The 18709-nt window shown below is 41.8% G+C and overlaps 1 protein-coding gene across 7 annotated transcripts in view; it reads left to right on the top strand.

The window, feature by feature from the left end:
• The window catches only part of LOC119504491 (neuronal PAS domain-containing protein 3), a 317816-nt gene that overhangs the window by 147556 nt on the left and 151551 nt on the right, over window positions 1-18709 (top strand). The gene's annotated exons all lie outside the window — the stretch shown is intronic.

The raw sequence follows: 18709 nt of genomic DNA on the forward strand, positions 1-18709 counted from the left end.
CCGCCCTATTGGGGCGAATAACACTCCAACACTGACCCAAACCAACCACAAAAGACACAAAAATAGGCAATATAAAGTCATAAACTGAGAGGCAGCAGAACCAGAAGTCCCCCCACCAGAAGCCTCTCCCTTCTGCTGCTGGCACAGGAGCTTTTAAGCACTTCCATCCCAACCTCGTTGAGCAGTGCAGCACACCTGGGCAGAGCTACTGGAGAGGGAAAAGGGACAGCAGCACAGAAAACACATACAGCCGTAACAATCGCACTGGTGAGAGACGGCTTTTAGAGTCTTGAATTACTAATTAAAGATGAACAATAAAACCATCCTGGTCATGTGATCATTGACAGACACTTCTCTTTTTGGTATGTTTGTTTTGTTAATGTGACCTTGTTTCCCATCAGTCTCGTCATCTTCTGTTTCCAGGAACTCCCTCAGTCGTCGGTATCACTTTGTATTAATCATAGCGAGACTCTCGTGAAGGACGTTCACCCATTAGAGCTGATGTCCTTACTAACCCAGTTATACTTCTAATGTCCTTTTCTAATCTGTTTATCCGGCTTTCCCTCCGTACCAGACAAATGGGACATTATTGGCTTATGTAGTGTACACGGCGAGGCCCTCAGCAGTCAATCATCCACTCTAATATTCAGAAATGCTCTGACACCGAATTAAAACCGACATGAAAAGCACGTGTTGAACAAAGTAAAGTATTTCCAATCAGGTGTAATTGGCTTGTCGGAGCCAGCAGTGATATATGTTGGTAATTAGTTAAGCGGCCCTGAGTTTGTCTCAAAGGGTGTTTTTTTTTCTTTATTTTTTAATTATTTTTTCCCCCCTCCTCCTCCTACAGCTGATCGTGAATCAAAATGTCAGAATAAACTGGGGAATAAGGAGCTTTTTTTAAAGAGCTGCTGCACCGATTGCCAATACACATGATTGGACAGGACGGGAGCAGAGGGAGTAGGCAGGGATGTGGAGTTTTACCCATCAAATGCTCTCGGTATCTGGAGTATACCCACCAATAAATACAGAAATATAGTTACCATGGAAACTGTGTATGTGCTGATAGTGGGAGAGGGTCACAACGTACACACTACCTGGTAAAAACCTCTATAAAGGAACTAACTAAAGTCTTTATTCCACATGTGAAGCACATCATTTAATGTAAAATCTAAATGTGTGGACAGACTTTGGGGTAATGGATTGTCCAGAATTACTGTGCTAGAGGAAAATTAAGGAAATGAACAATCAATCTGCAATGTTTCATTAGTTTAGGAGACGTCCGCTGTTGCAAAAACAAATCTCTCCCGGCTGGATTAATTGTCCCGGCCAAAAGGATTGATTCTAATTAGGATTGTAGTGTGTTTTAACATGATGAATTTTCTCTGAGTCCAAACAAGATCCAACAAGGATGTGAAACGTTTCTGAGGGTGGAATTAGAAGGTGAACGCCACGATCACAGCTCCCTAATGGAGATTACTGGTTGAATTACTTCTTGGTTCCATTTGAAGCAAACTTCATGTGGATAAACAGTCTGGTTTCATGTTGTGGACACATTTATTCACTGTGTTTGTAGGCATGATAATTCATGATTGGTGTCTGATGTTTTGTGACTTCGTAAAGGGATACTTCTCCTGGAGCATCACTTGAGACATATGTTATGATAATACAGTTAGGGATGCACCGATACCACTTTGTTTCAGACCGAGTACGAGTGCAAGTACTTACGTTTGGGTACTCGCAGATACGAGTACCGATACGAGTACTTCTCTGTGCCATTAAACCCTCGTTAACAGCCAGCTGGAGGGTGTGAGCGACACACAACAGGCTGAGGAGTCCCGCATACGAGGCGGTGCGCTGCGACCGGCTCTTGGTTGGCTTGGAAAGGCTCGGGGCGAAGGTGGCTCGCGGCCGCAGCTTTACAGCGCTCCCCGCCCGGACCTCACCGCACCGTGACGGGGCTCCCTGCTCCCGGTGCGACTGTCAACCATTTATGTCCATCGCTTACTTTCTGCTCCTCTGGGAAGCAGCCGAACCAAAAGTTGAATAAATAAATAAGTAAATAGTTATGATAGTATGCATATTTATAATATTTGTATTGTTCCAAAACAGGAAATTTCAGTAGAGACATTAAAGTTATGACAAAAGATTAGAAATAATGTTGTTTTGCTTTTGTACGTCTCTTTGTAGGCGGACGTTTTACTTGCATCCGGTAGTCGCTTTCAGTCCAAAATGGCGGAAGCGTAGCTCTGCTGGGTGCTGATGTTGCTACGGAACGAACTATTGACTTTTTACTTCTTATTAATATATGTTTGGAGCTTTTATGTTGAAATATAAAATGCTCCACATAGACAGTATACCATTATTATAGTTATATATACAGTAAAGTGTAGAAGGATGTGTAACGTCATGTTGGAAGATACTCGCTCCAATCAAAGCTCCTGATAGCAGTGAATCTGCTACAGTCCAGCTCCACACTGTTATTACCTTGTTTATTGCCTCACACACACACACACACACACACACTGAAAAGATAAACACACACTCTCTCAGAGCCGTGATGTGCGGTTATATAATGTGAACACACACACAGACAGACGGCTGCTGTCTCTGATGGAAACCAATGGATTGAATGGATTTCTACAGTTTAAGATGTAACAGGAGAGTTGGAGGACACAAGGAGAGAGAGAGAGAGAGAGAGATGAATGAATCAGAAAGAGAGAGAGAGAATTAGATAAAGTGTAGATGGGGAGAGAGAGAGAGAGAGGGCGGTGGAGCTTGTGTTTGCCGGGCCGTGAAGCGTTCAGCTGTACCGCCATTTGAACGCTCCGTTAGCGGCCGAGCCGTTTCTTAATAACACTCATAACTGCTCTGTGAGACGGCCCTCCTTCGTCCCTCCATCCCTCCATCTCTACTTCCATCTCATCCTCATCCCTCATCTCTCTCTCCATCTTCACGCTTTCATTCCTCTATCGTTCATCTCATCTGTCTCATGTTCAGACCAGCATTAACACTGCATGGCTCTCGGCTTTATTTCAGTTTATAGGTCTTAAATGGGATCCAACGCATCTTTCAAAAACAGAGAGGTTTGGGGAGGATAAAGAAAGCAGTTAGTTTCAGTGTGGTTAGATCTTCTTGCCCTCTTTTTAGTATTCCCTGTGTTTTCTGTGATCATCTTGTGGACTCAAACCTGGAAGCAGTTTGACTAAAATGCTTATACTTCATCTAGACTCAACTGGACTAAAATGTTCACAACATTTCTGTCAACTAACTTATTGATGATTAAGACGAGGCGTGTCCTCGACTCAGAATTTACAGTCGAATCTAAATGATCAAGTCTTCCCTGTTTTCTTTTTCTTTTTGCTGAGTGATCCTCCTCCTCTGTTTAAGCTTTATTCATCAATCAAAATATAGTAAAACCAACAAAATGATTGGACGAGATACAAGTGACTATGGCTTGACTGTTGTTTCAGAACCATGGACAGTGCTGTTAGAAACAACTGACAAATATGTGAAGTACATCATTTTAAAACCTACGATCACAAACAGCAGTGACACGACGCTGTTTCAAATAAATCTAGTAGATGGATTCTGAAATGTGATTGGGTGGAGGGACTGGGAAGGAATCGGAGGAATCAAAACTCCGGGAGAACAGCGGGGAGAGGGGGGGGGAGTCAAAGGCGTTTATGGGATGCATATTTTATCATTTTTAATCACATCATTTATATCATAATATATCATTAATATCATTTAGATTATCAGTGCGTTTTTTTTTTGCCAGATTCACTCGCGGCACACGGAAAAACTGTTACTAGACGCCGAAAATATCGCTGAGGATCGCGAGCGGGTGAACTGCCCAATTGGTGGCGAAAATGGTGGTGCATCGTGGCGTTTCCGCGTCCAGTGTGAACCCGGCATTAAGCCTCCTTGTTTTTCGTGTTTGGAAATAATAGTTTCGGTCCTAATTCCATTTTCCCCCATTTTAGCAGTTTTAATTCTACAATTTTAACTCATGATCATCGACTTCACCTCTGTGATCATTTTCCAAAGTTGTAAAATCGTCTTTCTTATGAACCTCTGTGGACGGTCCTCAAGCACCAAATGTGGATGAATCCGCCGCTGAAAATAGTCCCCAACTATAGTCCTCCTGTTCGTCTGATAGAAACTACAGTGAGCAGCTGTTTTAGGAAATCACTGATGTAACTATATATTTGTGTTTTTAAATATTTACGTCCTCATTAGGAACCAATGAGCTCGGAGCTGAGAGACACAGAAACAGGAAGTTAGACAGTGTTGAGAGACGAGTCTTCACTTGTGATTTGTTGACAATAAGAACAGCGTTATCCTTCTTCACAGTCTTCACCCTCTGAATCAGTTCCTCTCTCTCTCTCTCTTTACGCTGTGCCAACCAGTGCCGGTTAGCTCCGTCTCTGATTAGCATGTCTATGGGTTTTCCCAGCCACAGCTAGCGCCAACTGATTAGCATGAACACACACACTTACTGTATCTGAAATTACTGCCGTGCTGCTTCTGGAAATATATAAACACTCTCTCTCTCTCTCTCTCTCTCTCTCTGAAGCTTTATTCTTTCCTACCTCCTTTCCTTCCTCCTTGTTCCCTTTGTCCCTCCGTCCTTCATATCCTCCCTTCAACTCTTTTAATTTGTCCCCAACTCTTCATCCATCCATCCTTTCTGTCTTTTCACTTTCTTTTACCTCAGTTTTTTCTCCCTTCTACTTCCTATTTCCTACACTTTTTCTTGCCTCCTCAATATCATCCTCTTTCCTTTTTTATTTCCTTCCTCCCTATGTCCTTCCCTAACTCCCTTACACCCTTCTGTCCTTCCTCCATGTCCTCCTTTTCCAACCACAGACTAATTGCAGCTGTTGTTTTCTTACTTCTGTTGTGTATTAAACACAGTAAAGATGAATCATGTTTTGCTTTGAGGCTAAAAGACGGAGACGGTTCATTTTGAAGCCATCTGTCCCTCAGGATGCTGATTAATTTGTCGCCTGTCACTCAAACCGTTTGATCTGCACTCTCTCACTAATTGATTTTTTAATATTTTTTAAGGAGGGAGAAGAAGAAAAAAAACAAACAGGAGCTGTAATAGACTTTGATGAGGTTGTTGATCAGAAGACGGAGCAGTGTGTTTAGTCTCCGCTGAATCAAAGAAAACGGGTAAATACGGCAGATCTGCTTCTCTGATATCTGATAGAAAACTCAATCTGACGACTTTTATTCTCCCAATTATTGAACATATTCAGTCTATCCCCTCCAGACTTTTATTCTCTCAGGGTCAAGAAGCTTGTGAAAGATTTAGATCAGAGCATCTTAAAGATATTTTACTGGCTCTGAACTACACAAAAACATCTGGATTACAAGCAGGAATTTTGGGAATAGTGTCGGACTTTGTTGTGGCAATGTTCCCACATCTCAGCAATTTCTGTGGTGGGGTCAATATTTTCATAACACATAATGGACAGATTGTTTGCATTCATGTTTACACTGAGTTACGGCAGATTTTTATTGTGAACCAGATCTGGACCGTCAAAGTTAACGTGATAATAATAATGTGTTAACGCAAATACATTTTGATGCCACTAATTTCTTTAACGCATTAACGCAACTTGTGATTTTTAGGTTGTAGCGGCTCAGTTTTGAAGCTAGAGTGAAGATACTGGTATCATATGAAACTAGAAAACCTGATGAATCCATCGGTACCAACCATGTCATACTAGCTTGCACGAAGGAGGTTAAATAACGCTCCAAACTTACGCTAAATTTTGACGAGGAAAAAACTGTCATGGCCATTTTCAAAGAGGTCCCTTGACCTCTGACCTCCAGATATGTGAATGAAAACTCTGAGATGAACGGAGTGAAAACTGTATCTTATTAGATAAAACAGATGTTGACAAACTACATAATTTACAGTTGAAAAAAGGTAATAAATCGCAATATATTGTAATATATATTATCGTAATACTCAGCATAATGTTTAAAATCGCAGTAAGGTCAGATCGTGACTGCAGTATGGTGATAATATCATATCAAATAATAAAGTTTTTTGTTTCTGTGTTATGGATGTATAGCCTCAAACTACATAAAAGCAAGTGTATAAGTAATTTGCATACCTTAAACTACTTAATAAACTGTTAGAAGTAGAGACGTTAAAGCTGCAGTGATATTCAATCATTAACAGTGGGCTGTAGGATGTTCCCCGGTTCGGTATCGATGCTTCGTAATTCTTTTCTGTTTCTCTGATAGGAAGCGGTGACACAGATCAGATGGTGTTGTGTTGAAAAATGGTTTTGTGGGTTATTTACTTATTTAGGTTTTATCTCAGTGTGATGCAGGCGGCAGATAGCAGCTCCATTTACACTCTGTTCTCTACTGAGCTGCTGTGTTTTCTACTGCAACTCTACCTGAACTACTGCAGTCTGCTCTCTCCTGAGCAGCTTCTACCTCTTTACCTGTCTCTCTGTTCACCTGTCTGTCTGTGCGTCTCTTTGTTTCATCCTGGTTCTAAGAATCTTTTTCTCTATTTTCTCTTCTATTTCCACTCTTTCTCTCTGCGTTTCTGTGATTTCATGGCAGCAGTATGAGTGTGTGTGTGTGTGTGTGTGCTCTCATGCTGTCGAGCTGCAGTGCTAATCGATTAACGCCAACATGTCTGAACCAGCATCACATTAGTCAACGTCACACACCGCCACCTGCACTAAAGTCTGTGTGTGTGTGTGTGTGTGTGTGTGTGTGTGTGTGCCGTGTAGTTAAGCGTGAGGGCCTGCAGGTGATTACATTCCTTTAGGATATGAAAGAGGGAGAGGATGAGAGAGAGAGAGAGAGAGAGAGAGAGAGAGAGAGAGAGAGAGAGAGAGGAAAGAAGTGTAAAGAACGAGGAAGGAAATTCCAGAAAGAGAGAGAAGAGGAAGAAAAAATTAACAAAAATACACTTATTTCTGGAAATTTCATCCGGCTGGTGGCACGAGAGGAAAAGTCGAGGGGTCATGGAAATCTTTTAGTATTCATCCTCTGGGGAACATGAATATCTACCACAAATTCCACATCAATATCTCCTGTAGTTACTGAGATATTTCTCTCTGCATCAAAGATAGACTTGTTAGACTGCCATCGGTGCAAAACATGCTAAATAATACCCTCAATTGCTGCTATATATAACCACAATGCACTGTGTGTCTGTGTGTGTGCGCTAATGCAACAGACTGTCCCCCACTAGGGAGCGTCATTAAAGAGACACAGAGCAGGTTGTGATTAAACTGTGAGTGTGAGAGAGCGTCATTAACAACACTGTACTGGTAGCAGAGCGCCATTAATGAACGCCACGTTTCAGGAAGCTACAGTCTGATCTACTCTTTCACATACAGTAGGACTCCTTCTGGCCACCAGACTTCATTTAAGAAATAACAGAAGTAAGAAGTCAACGGTGCATCAGATCAACTCACTTACTCCACGTCTCCAAGTCCTTTTAGCTCCACAAATTGTTATTTTTCACGCATTTTCCAACAAATGTCCAGCAACATCCACCTCCAGCATTTAGGCAACAAAACCACTTAGTTTGGGTTAAAGTAACTATTTAATTACGGAAGTTACGTGACAAATAAATCAGTGTTGACTTCTGGCCTCACACGGTGCACCAAAGTGGATTCCTGGTGAAAGTCTGGTGTTTTCTGACCCACCCAATCCACCCCGACATCCTCCCTACGCAGACTTTGTCGCTCTTTTAACACCCGCGTCCTGGTTCACGATTACGTGCATTAAATATTGATTATTTTGTGTTACAGTACATACAAATTTAGTGTCATCGCTACGAACACTGTACAAGAACATAACCACATAAAACAGAGACAGACGATTTAATATAATGTAAACTCTGCAACTTATTTTCAAAATAAACAATATCTGTTTCAATCCATCTCTGTGTGTGTGTGTGTGTGTGTGTGTGTGTGTGTGTGTGTGTGTGTGTGTGTGTGTGTGTGTGTGTGTGTGTGTGTGTGTGTGTGTGTGTGTGTGTGTGTGTGTGTGTGTGTGTGTGTGTGTGTGTTAAGCTATCTGGTACAGTAGAACTATGATGTATGGTTCTCATCCTCACACTGAGACACCGCACTGATAGGAAACACACACACACACACACACACACACACACGGTTCAGAGCTGATGTAGAGGGTTGATAACTCGGCAATAAACTCTCACACACACACATACACACAGAAACAAAGTACAATCAGTGTGTGTGTGTGTGTGTGTTGGTGGGTAGAGAACAAAAAGGGAAGTTAAACTTCAAACAGGAGCCTTGATGTTGATATCATTTAATAACATCAGGTCCTACACACACACATACACATGCACACACACACACACGCACAAAGTACTCATTAGTCAGTTTTTTATGAGTGTGTGTGTGAGGAAAGGAATCAACGCACACACACAGAAAATTGAGAGAGGAAGTGTAGAGGATCTTTGTAAAGACAGCATCATGACCAGTCTCTTCTCTGAAATGCAGCTTTATTATGAGCATGTGTGTCTTCATCACAGTCTTCCTCCCAACTCGTCAAATACCAACGCCTGGTTGGTCAGTGGTCCTACGCTTCAAACTATGGCGCTCTAGGTTCCCATCTGGGGTCAGTTTTGGACGTCTTAGGGATGGCCTGTCAGTTTCAAATCATTACATGCATACAGTGTATTTGCAAAATAAACTTCCGTGTTCATAAGAAACATACAGTTTCCGCTTGTTACATGCAGAACTTCCACTGCATGAAAAAACATATTTTCGGTCCTGTGAACGCCCAAAAACTTGACTAACTCCCGGCAGTTTACAGCCTGTGAACTCTGCGTTCGCCTGTGCCATAAATCGTCGGGAACGTACCACTGACGGGGAGGAGTGGAGGGCGGTGGACGGTGCTGGAGGATGGTGTGTCAGTTTCCACTCGTTACATGCATAGTGTCTTTTCAAAATAAACTTCCAACATAGGTTAACTCAGTTTTTAGGTTTACTTGGTTAGGTTTAGGAAAAGATCATGGTTTGGGTTAAAATAAGGAAGTAGTCTCCTGGTTAAAGTCCTGTGTTTATTTGACACTCCAACCGCTCCTCTCACCCGCCCTAGATGGACTTTCTCTCTCTTTATACTACGTCAGTTGCTCTGAGCGTCTAATAATAACGTGGATGGGTTTACATTGGAGTAAGTTGGAAGTCCGGGTGCGTTTCATACAGATGCTAAAGGGTGCTTTGGTGCGTTGATATCAGACACCGAGGTGCACTGAGTAAGCATCGGTATTTGACGAGTTGGGAGTGGTGTTGTCACGATACCAAAACACCGTCAATCTTAAAGTATCGGTACTAATAAAACAGGGTATCGTATTGTTTTTAACGACAGGGTATTGCAATACCTTTCTAGTATTAGCATACCGTGCAACACTAGTTGGCTGGTTTTAATGGTGCACATTTCCGAACCGAACCAGATGACACCAGGCCTGAAACTTTTGGTTTCTGGTTCTAAGGCAGTGGACCACTTTGCTCAGTTGGTAATTCAAACAACGCTTTTAGTTTCTAGTAAGAGTCATGCACCAAAACTACTGGATCCTCCACTTCCTAGGATAAAATATGTGGAACTTTGCAACCATGTTGGCTGCAGGGATTTGCTTCTGTTAAGACACAAGAGTATCATCGAGGTCCAACACTGATGTTGGTGATCAAGTCTGGATCCCAGTCAGGTCAGAGCTCAAGGAGCTGGCTTTGTTCACAGGTTATCTAAAACACACAGTGTATGTCGACCTTCATTGTAACCTCTAAAACACAGTTTTCAGCTCCTCGGATGATGAACAAAGTTACAAAATAAATTCCATTTAGTAAAAATCAACACATTCCTTGATATTTGATATTTCTGAGAGCATCCTACTGCTGTCTAGAATACGTTACAGGTGCTTAGCTTGTTTTATAATCAGCTAGCTGTGATCGTTTGCTTGCCAGCAGTGCCGGCGTAACAAAGCTAACGGGAGAGAGGAAAAAAAGAAAACAAGGCCTCTCCAGGAATCTGGCAGCAGATTGTAGAAAAGCTGGAATCAAAGGCGGCGGAAACGGGAGTTCATGTGTGATGTTGTTTGGATCACAAGACGCTTCGCTTCAAGCGGCAACACCTTCATCTTCATGTCTCAGAGCCAAAAACACACAGAGAGAGGAGGGAGAGGAGGCAGAGAATAGTCCATAATCAGGGATTCACCATGAAAACATTTCTCTCTCTGTCGTCTTCCTTATCTCCATCATCTACTCAACGACGAGCGTCATTTTGTCCTCCCCTCCCTCCCTCTGTCTCTCTCTCTCTCAGCATTCGTTTCTCCTCGATGGAGCGATAATATCCATCTTATTACGCTCTGTGCGGCGCTGTCGAGGCTGGAGTGGGGAGGTTAAACGTCCACTCAGTGTTCGGGCTGAAGAGTCGAGCACTCTCCGCTGATAGAAACAGTCCCTCTCTGCTCGTCCTGTCCCAGAAAAACACACTCGACACAGGTAGTTCAGGGTTAGAGGACGTAAAACAATAGGATAAACTCAGCTGTTCTCTGGATTCAGTCCACGTCTGTTCACACGAGTCTGCTAATACCTGCCAGGGAAGGTAGAGTGTCCTATTCAGGCTTCTTGGCGAGTTGTTGTGGTGTTTTTTGAGGAACCAGAGGGTTGTTCTTTGACATTTAGTTGTATGTTAAATGCAGCTCCTGCTCTTTAATTTAAAGGCCTACATTTACTTAACACCTGTTGAACCATCTGATGGTTTTTGTTTTACAGGTTTTCCTCTCGGCTTCTTTAAACCCCCCCTCCGGACAGTTTTACTTCCTGTTTTTTGGTTATCGGTTATACGTCTCCTGTGAAGGACAATTTGCAGAGTACCTATCGATGTAGTTGGATCGTAGGAATATAAATCGAAACATTGATGTAGTAGATGAATCCTTGCACCCCTAACGGCAACCAGATTGCATCGTTTTTCAACCCAGTTTAGATTAATTGACTGTTTGTCAGACCACAAATGAGACCAGAATTATCTCTTGCTCTCTACTTCACCGTCTCCTCCTGGCGAGGCGGCCGCCTGGCTGCTGCTGCTGCACCGAAGAGCCGCACCGCCGCACGCCGACCACAGCGCACAGGTCCACCGTTTGAAACACAGTTTTGTGACGTTTTGGAGGTGCACCGTCCACCAGCACCAACACCGACACCGGGCCTTTACACACACACATCCATCGTCCCCGCCCTCCACAACCTTACGGACTTTTACGCCGTCTATACTCCAGCGCCTGATTTTCCACTTCTGCTCCTGTCGTAATTTCTACGGCCACTAGAGGTCGCTGTCGTCCTCTTTTATACTTTCTTTCGGTGATCTATCGTGTGAATTGATGAAAAAACCTACTAGTGTGTGCAGTAGGCTCATATTAACCCACATCTATGGGGCTTACAGTGCCTATTTAACAGCCTGTATTCAAGAGATTTGTCATCCATATTTGAAAGCCCAGTAGAGAGGTGATAAGATATTCAGGGAGTGAGAGTGATGACATCAGCTGTGAGGTAGAAACCACACCGATGACGTAAAAGAGGAAAAACATCTTCATTGGTTCTTTAATTCATTCGTTCATTTGTTGGCTGACTTCTGTCAGATTGTGGTTTCGACCGACCTTCTCCGTGTTTTCCTTCTTCACCGGGAAACAAGCCAACTCCAAAATTACTGTCTGGCACTCCTCCTCTCTCCCTCTCGCTCTCTCTTCTTCCCTCCTTTCCTCCAGCATTTCCTTCTCTCCTTTGTCCTCCATGTCGTCTTCATCTAGAATCATATTTTATTTATTGTCTCTCCTCCATTTGTCCTTACATCCATCCTCTCCTCCTTCACTCTGTACCTCCCTCCATCTTTCTCTGTTTGGATCCAGTTCCTGTTTCCATCTTCATGTCCCTTCTGTCCTCTCTTCCTCCCGTCATTTACCCCTCCTTCCCATCTCTCCTTCTCACTGTCCTTCCGTCCTTTACTGTCCTTTTTCCGCCCATCATTTCATTCCTCCCTATCTTCCTTCTTTTCCTCTCCTCGTTTCCTCCTTTACTTCTGTCCTTCTATTTACTTCCTTCCCTCCTTTCCTGTCTTCCTGTCCCTCCTCCAATTTGTCCTTACATCCATCCTTCCCTCCTTCACTCTGTACTTTTCTCTCCATCTTTCTCTGTTTGGATCCAGTTCTCCTCTTTTCTTCTTTCTTTCCCTCCACCTTTCCATCCTTACTATCCTGTTTCCTTCCATCTTCATCTCCTTTCTGTCCTCTCTTCCATCCCTCCTTCCCATCTCACCTTTTTACCATCTTTCCTTCCTTTACTCTCTTCCTCTCTCTCCTTTTATCCATCTTTCCATCCATCCCCTCCACTCTTTTCTTGTCTTCCTTCTTTTCATCTAATTGTATCCTCATTTCCTTCTGTCCTTTTTACTTCGTTCCTTCCTTTCCTGTCTTCATGTCCCTCCTTCAATTCGTCCTCATATCTGCACTTCTCTCCTTCGGTCTGTACTTTTTCCTCCATCTTTCTCTCATTTGATCCCTCCTTCCCTCTCTCCTTCTCCTTCTCTTCCATCTAGTTCCTGTCTTCCCCCTTTTATGTCCCCCTTCTCCTCCCTCTGGTCATGTATTTCCTTCTGTCCTTCCTTTTATTTCCTCCTTCGTCTCTCCTATCCATCTTTCAACCCTAGAGGTAATTTCATTCTTCTTCTCTTTTTGTTTTCTTCCTTCCTGTCTTCCCTCATTTCCTCTCCTCTCCTCCCTAATTTCCTTTTCTCATTCACCTCCTTTTGTCTTTCTATTTACTTCCTTCCTCTTTTCTTCTCTTCTCTTCACCCTCGATGTATCCATCCTTCCTCTCTCCACTTGTCCCTCCTCTTCTGTCCTTCTATCGATCTCCATCCGTCCTCCTCCTTCTATTCAACCCCTTTCTCCTCTCCTTTGTTGTACGTTCCCACCTCCTCCTCCCTCCTTTATTCATCCTCTCCTCCCTCTCTTTCCTCTCTCTCTCCGTCAGAGTTGACCAGTAAAAGCCGCTCTGGCAGCGACTCCTCTCCTCTATAAAAGTTGTGACATTGAGACGTCTGAAACTATTTTAAGCCTCCGTTTTTTTTACTTCCTGGAACCGAATGAAATCAGCAGCCAGAAAAACGCTGCTTCCTGCCAGAACTATTTATACCTTTTTAATATATCAAATGAACACGGAGAGGTTCAGAAGAAGTGCTATAAATCAGGTGGTTTATACCTCGACTGTTGCTGGACTCACTGGGGAGAGAAACATAACTTTAAAAACATCAAATAGTGTGAACGTCACTGTGGATTCTTTAGATATTATGAGATGAATTTCAGGTGATAAATATATATATATTTTGGGATAAATGCTCTTCAGATCAGCTCAGTTCTGTTTAAACAATCTTACCAAGACTAAGGATGAACAGTTTTTAACACAGTTAATCTCAAAAGTGAGGCCATTAAACTAAAAACCCATCTATTTAGTCTGGCTTTTATGTAGTGTTTTATAATTTTATAGTTTTATTGTTTTTATTTTTAATACTTATTTTATTTATCATCATCTTTATAGTGTTTATTTTACTCTATTCTTATATAATCAACATTTTATTGCTGATCATTTTTACCTATTTTATTCTATTTTTATTTTATTTAAATTGTATTATTTTAATACAATCTGCTTATTTTGTGTACTTTCATAATCTTTTATCTATTTATTTTTAATGTTATTTTTATTTCCTTGTAATTTATTTATCTTTTATTATCTTAAATACCCATCTCTTATTGCTTTCTTATTCAATGAACTTTTATCTTGGTTGTTTTGGTGTGCATTCGTCTCTAAATCCATTTTTAACACTACATTTTTGTCAGTCGTCTGTACAGCACTTTGAATTGCATTTGATTTGTTTGAAAGGTGCTATATAAATAAAGTTTGAGTGGTTGATTGATTGATTGATTGATTGATTGAAAGCCCAACCACAGTGTTTACCTTTAGTTTCTGCTGGTAAATAGTCCAGTGAGGCTCCAAGCGTTTAGCTTCACTCTGTCGTTTTCTGCCCTTTTTCTTTTTCTTCTCCTTCTGAGGATGAACACAATTGAAAATACACACACACACACACACACACACACACACACACACACACACACACAACCTGTTCTTCACTTCCAATGAAAGAGCTGAATTGAGAGCATTTGTTTCCCTTTTTTCTCTCCCACAAACACTCTCCTGCAGGCTGGTATTGTGCTGCAGTTAATAAAGTGTTTTTAGTGTGTGTGTGTGTGTGTGTGTGTGTGTGTGTGTCTGTGTGTGTGTGTGTGTGTGTGTGTGTGTGTGTGTGTGTGTGTGTGTGAGTGTGAGTGTGTGTGACCACCAGATAAGGACTGGACTCTGATAAGGACTGCAGTAACTCCCTCCTCTCTGCAGACTAGCTGGTGTTTCAGACACCAGTCGGCTCGACTCTCTGCTCTCAGTTCACAGATTATTACTTTAATTCCCATAATTCAGATTTACTCATTAAATCAGATTAACATGAACATGATGTCAGACTGAATGGATGATCTTATTATCAGACTGCTATCAATGTTAGTGCTGTTATTTCTATTTCGTAATAGTTTAACACAGACATGAGATCGATATCCATCTTCTCATCCACGTTTTCAAAGTAAAAGAATAACAATAACAATCTCATCGTTGACAGCGCTTCTACTCCGTTGTCTTCATAGCATTAGCTAAGGTTGTGTGGGGTTGCAGCGAGGAAGAGGTTTCCGTGCTGTTTGTTGACCGTGATTACTCTGAGCAACATCGGGAATGAATTACAATATAATATATTTGAATATCTTTCTTGCTTTTTCACTGATGGTCTGAATAAGTTGTTAAATATGTCGCTAGGAAAACAATCCAGTTGTCTTTAGGACAGCGGCGTCAACAATAATACCGTTTTGAAACACTTGAATACAACAGGAACAGTTACACTTGTAGACTTCTGCCATGGTTCGACATTATTCCAGCTGTGTGTTACGCCGCTTTTATTCGTTGCGGGTGCCGGAAAGACTTTTGCAAAGGATACACTGGTGTATCCTCGCTTCTAGCTCCTTTAGCAAGCCTCCTCGTTCCTCTCTCCTTTTTCCTCCAGATGCATTTCAGGAATTTGACTGATGTGCTTCATCTTGTTCTCTTCATCAGGCTCAACATACAACACTTTACAATCAATCATATACATACACAGCAGCCTCTACTGTAGCTGCCATGGACAGATATTGTAGGGAGAAAAATCTACATAAACTTTGTTATTGAATGTGATCCAGGGTTTTTCAGATTTGAGTATGAACGTTTTGTAGTTGTGTGTTCAGCCGCCGCCGTGCTCGACCTCGGCCTGTACGGCGGTTTCCAGAGGATTTGTCGGTGTGCGACGGCGGATAAAACACTCTCCCGGTGTGTCTGGGAACCTTTCTGCCTCTAAATCAGTGCTGAAGGTTTAATACGAGCTGCCGTGACTTTCTGCCGCTCCAACTCCACATTTAAAAGAAGATGATTTGGACCCTGACGGCTTATAATTAATTAACATCCACCTCCTCCTCCTCCTCCGCCTCAGTCTCTCCATTCCTCTATTTGGTTCTCGCTCCACTCGCTCTTTCTTCTTCCTTTCTCTCTCCTTCCATCCCTCTCTCCTCCCATCACCGGTGGCATTCAGCCGTTTCCCATCCGACACATAATGTTCATCTCGGCAACTTAATTACGCTTAAATGGGAATGGGCTGAGGACAGAGAGATGGAGGAGGGATGGAGGGAGGATATGAAACCAGAGGGATGGAGGCGAATAGCAAACCAGGATTTCTTCTCCTTTGAGGATGAAAAACATCTTGTAGAAAGTCCTGGAAATACTCGTTTTTCTCTCCTCATCCATGAGAACTCCCCTCCGTTGATCCCTCTCTCCTCTCTCTTACTCCGTCAATCCTTTTCCTTGCATCACCCGTCCCTCTCTTTTGTCAGACAGTTGGTCAGAGTTCATTAATTTTTACTGCTGAGGTAGTTTCCTCCGCGGACCGGGGAGAGAACAGATCCTGGATCGGTTTCTACGGTTACCAGGCTGTAATCAGAGGTGAAACGAGGTGAAAAGACGACTGCGGCTCACTCGCTAAGTGCTGCTATTTGAGCTGAATTACACACAAATTTGCAATCAAATGTTGTATCAGGAACGCATTAGGGGTCAGAGTGATCACTCTCATTCAGGAATTCATCTACCTCGATGGTTAAGAGTGAGGCACTTTGTTAAGATTAAAGGTTCAACTTCCTTTCTAGAGCAAGGCCTTAGAGCTGCAGCCTAAAGAATGTCAACCGCTTTGAGCTACAATACTTCTTCTACTTTGGACCTGAAATAACTTGACAAATAGTAACGCCACAGCCATAGATATTGTAACCCAAACGTTGACTTATACGCTACCTAACGTCCATACTTAAGTAACGCCACATCTTAACCCAAATGTTGACTTATTTGTGACGTAACTTCCATACTTAATTAACGCCACTTCCGTAGTTATTTTATCCCAAACGTTAACTTATTTGTTACGTAACTTCATAGTTATTTTACCCAAACGTTGACTTATTTGCTACGTAACTTCTGTAGTTATTTTAACCCAAACGTTGACTTATTTGTTACGTAACTTCCGTAGTTATTTTAACCCAAACGTTGACTTATTTGCTACGTAACTTCTGTAGTTATTTTAACCCAAACGTTGACTTATTTGTTACGTAACTTCCGTAGTTATTTTAACCCAAACGTTGACTTATTTGTTACGTAACTTCCGTAGTTATTTTAACCTAAACGTTGAGTTATTTGTTACATAACTTCCGTAGTTATTTTAACCCAAACGTTGACTTATTTGTTACGTAACTTCCGTACTTAAGTAACGCCACTTTCATAGTAATTTTAATCCAAACGTTGATTCATGCGCTACCCAACGTCCGTACTTAAGTAACACCACTTCCATAGTTATTTTAACCAAATCCACGATCTTTTCCTAATCCTAACCGAGTAGTTTTGTTGCCTAAACACTACAGGGGCTTGTACAGATGCTCATGTTGCTGGACATTTCTACAAAAACACACAAAAAATAACAAAATAACCGTTTGTAAGATGTCATACAAACCGTTGATGGTGATAAGACTCCGTCCAACATTGCAATACTGTGGTCGGTAATGAACACTGCAGCCTCTAGAGGCCGCTGGAGGGCCTTAAGACTTATCATATATTTAATATTTAATATATTCTTACTGTTATTAAAATACAACAGTACAGTCAGTATTCTGCAGTTAACGACAGGACGAAACACTAAACAGAACAACAAAGTGTCCATTGTCCACAGCACAGGCATAGTTAGTAATTATATAGAAGTATATTGAAATAGACACAGTGAAAGTCTAAGACACACACCAACCAGAGATAGGCTGAGCCCTGCAGAGCAGTTATTATGTGTGGTGACAGTGTGACAGAGAATAATGGAGACACGTGGCCTCGTTCACCTCTGTGTCTGTTAAATTAATGACTAACAGCTTCACACTAAACTCCTGCAGCTCACTCTGTCTCATGTTACAGTCCAGACAAATTAACAGCAGATTAACACCGAGGAGAGCAGCAGTCTGTCTGCTCACTTCATCTGCTTTACCAGCCGGAGCCTCCAACACCCCGACAAGACAGCTGAACACATCTACAATATTTAGCATCTTACACTGCGGCTGTTCTCAGGCTTTCCTACAAAAGTGTCTGTCGGGGTGGAAAGAACCTGTGAAACAACATGCAGACGTTCATCGGACAGATAAACTCATCAAGTTCCCTCCATTCAACGGGAGGAAACTTCAGGAATTCATGAATAAAGACTAAGTCTACAACAAGACATTGATAATAATTTAAATATTTTAATAAAAAGAACAAAGAAAATAAAGAAATCATGGCACTATAAGTACTGTACAATTTTGACATACTTCGCACTAAATGGCGTATAAATGACTCGCTTATCTGCAAGTCATTTCACATGCAATGAGAATGCTGTTTCTAAAATAAAACCTCAATTTCAACTTAAAGTTTTTCACCCGTTGCTGGATGTGAGGCTTTAAAGATATAATAAATGTAAAATTGGCTTCAAATTAAACAACATTAAAATGTTCTTAAATGTATTCATTAGTGATAAAAATAGAATAATAGACCCTTTTTTTTAGTGATGACGTCATGATGAGGTCATAATGAGGTCCCGGTGTTAGCTTCTCTGATATTGTCCGACTCTCTTTCTGACTGACTTTACTGAAGGATAGTTAACTATAGACATCCAGAGATTTATACGCCCTCCATTTATCTTTACAGCGCTGCCGTTGGCGTAGGGGTCGGCTAATCTGGTCCCGTTGGTTAACGTTAACTTTCTCAACTACCACTGGTGATCCTGGAGAGTGGGTGACGGCACATGTTGAGAGAAACTAGGATTTTCTTCAGCCATCGTTAAAATAAAACAAGACAACAATACTTGCTATCCAGCGTTAACTAACGTGTTCAGAGAGTTAATCTACCTCCACTTAAATACCTCACCATGGTTACTAACAGGAAAGAGGGCTATTTAATATTCTATAATGACATAACATTGTGAAAGGAACCATTCTGCATAAAGAGTATGTTCACTTTTGATA

This window comes from Sebastes umbrosus, chromosome 16, assembly GCF_015220745.1.
Source record: "Sebastes umbrosus isolate fSebUmb1 chromosome 16, fSebUmb1.pri, whole genome shotgun sequence".
In the NCBI taxonomy this organism is placed as follows: domain Eukaryota; kingdom Metazoa; phylum Chordata; class Actinopteri; order Perciformes; family Sebastidae; genus Sebastes; species Sebastes umbrosus.